The sequence below is a fragment of the Octodon degus genome, unplaced genomic scaffold (genome assembly GCF_000260255.1).
Source record: "Octodon degus isolate 3935 unplaced genomic scaffold, OctDeg1.0 scaffold00188, whole genome shotgun sequence".
Taxonomy (NCBI): Eukaryota; Metazoa; Chordata; class Mammalia; order Rodentia; family Octodontidae; genus Octodon; species Octodon degus.
In genome coordinates, this window is record NW_004524764.1 from 2,015,049 (window position 1) to 2,017,536 (window position 2,488).

Consider the following 2,488-nt stretch of genomic DNA (forward strand, 5'->3'; position numbering starts at 1 on the left):
TATTTCTCTCTAATATCATTTTTCTGTTGGAGTTTGTTTTGTTTTTTTGTGTGAGACAACGTCTCACTGTGTATTTCTATAGCACAGGCTGGCCTTCAACTCACAGTAATCCTTGGGTCTCAGCCTTTCAACTACTAGAGTTAGATGTCTATGCCACCCCACCCAGCTTTCCTCTCAGTTCTAACCCACTTTTTCCAGGAAATGTAATACTTTTCTTTTTCCTAATCAGTGCGAGTAGCTGTGAATCTCAAAAGTTTTTTCCAAGTACTTGAAAATGTAAGATCAAGCCTGGTGAGATAGCTCAGTGAATTAAGCACCAGCTTAGGCAAGCACAGGAACCAGATTTTGATCCCCAGGACCACATGCTTGTAGCCCTGCCCCCAGTTGTTCTAAGCCGGCCACCAAGACACAGCATGGTAGCAAACACTAGTAATCCCAGTGCTGGGGAGACTGAAAACAGGAGGCTCACTATGAATCTGACCTGCAGCATGAGACCCTATACAAGACACATTTTTAAAAAGAGTATTTCATGCAACAGCATCAGGATACATATTCTCAGCTGTACATGGGAAAATATCAAAATTAGACCATATAACAGCACATAGACTATGCTTAAGGAAATGGCAAAGAATCAAAATTATTCTATGTGTATTGTCAGAGCATAGTGCAATGAAACTGGATATTATTGACAAAAGAAACATCAAAAATGTCCATTAACCCATGGAAACTAAATAATACCCCTTCTGTACAATCAGTGGGTCACTGATGAAATAAAAAAAATTTACAGTTAAATGAAAATTAAAATACACTTACTGGAACCTTTGGGATTTAATGAAAACTGTATTAAGAGGAAAATTTATAGCAGTAAATTCTCACATCAGAAAAACAGAACAAGCCCAAATACACAATACTATTGAGAACTTAGATAAAGGCTCTTAGATAAAGAGGAGCAAGTCATGCCCAAGCTGAAAGAAGGCAGAAATTTATAAAGAGAAGAGCAGAAATAAATGCAATTGCAATAAAGAAAATAATACCAAAAATTAATGAGTTAAAAAGTTAGTTCTTGGAAATAATAAATAAAATTTATAAACCCCTAGCCAATCTTATCAACAAAGAAAGAAAAATTTCTAATTCATGCACTAAGAAATGAAAAAAGTGAATCACTACAGACCCTATAAAAATTGAGCAGAGCATAAACACCTACCTTCAAAATCTTTACTTTCACAAGGTGGAAAACAGGAAATGCTCAGAATCCTAGATAGATACAAACTACCAAAGCTGAATTAAGAAGATGTAAATTTCTGAATAACCCAATATTAATCAATTAGACTGAAAATGTAATTAAAAGAACTACTAACAAAGAAATGTAAGGTCCTGATGGATTCACAGCTTAATTCTACAAGAAATTCAGAAAATATTTAATGTCAATTCTTCTCAAACTCTTCAGTGAAATTTAAAGTGAAGCACTTTTCCCAAACTCATTCCTACAGGCAAGTATTATTCTGATATCAAAACAGAGTAAGACTCAAACAAAAACGTCATTACATGTCAGTATCTCTCATGAACATAGATGCAAAAATTTTCAGTAAAATACTACTAAATGGAGTGCAGAAATCATCAAGAAAATTATACATCAAGACCAAATGGGATTTATCCCAGGAATCCAGGGATGATTTAATATACACAAAACCATAATTTTAACATAAAACATCAACAGAGCCAAAGGCAAAAATCACACAATTATCTCAGTAGATGCAGAAAAAGCTTTTGACAAAGTCCACGACACATTCATGATAAAAACACTGCTGAAAATCAGAATAGATGGTTTATATCTCAACCTGATTAAAACCATCTATGAGAAAACAATAGCTAACATCATATTAAATGGACAAATACAGAAAGCCTTCACTTTAAAATCAAGAAGAAGACAAGAATATCTACTGTCTTCAGTCCTATTCAATACAGTTCTGTAAACATTAGCCAGAGTTATTAGACAAGAGAAAAAATAAAAGGAATAAAGAATGGGAAAAAAAGAAGTGATACTATCATTATTTACAGATGACATGATACCATACATAGAGGACCCCAAAATCTACACCAAGAGTCTAGCAGATTTTTTTAATCTTTCATTTATATTTTATATGGTACAGGATCTCCCTAAGAAACTCAGACTCATAGTGATCCTCCTTGTCTCAACCACCCGAGCACTGGGGAGAATGTCCCTCCGCTCATGGCATGCCTGGGGTTATGGGGCCAGCTCAGCATGTGGTGCTGGGGATAGACCCAGGGCCCCATTGATTGCCAAGCAGGTGCTTAGACCACACAGATATCTACCCAGTGAGATTCTTGTAGATTTAATAATCAAATTCAGTAATGTAACAGGACAGAAAGTCAACACCTAGAAATCAGTAACATTTTTTTGCACAATGAATATACTAACAGAGAAATTTAGGAAACCACTTCTTTCCCAATAACATCCCCCTAAAGT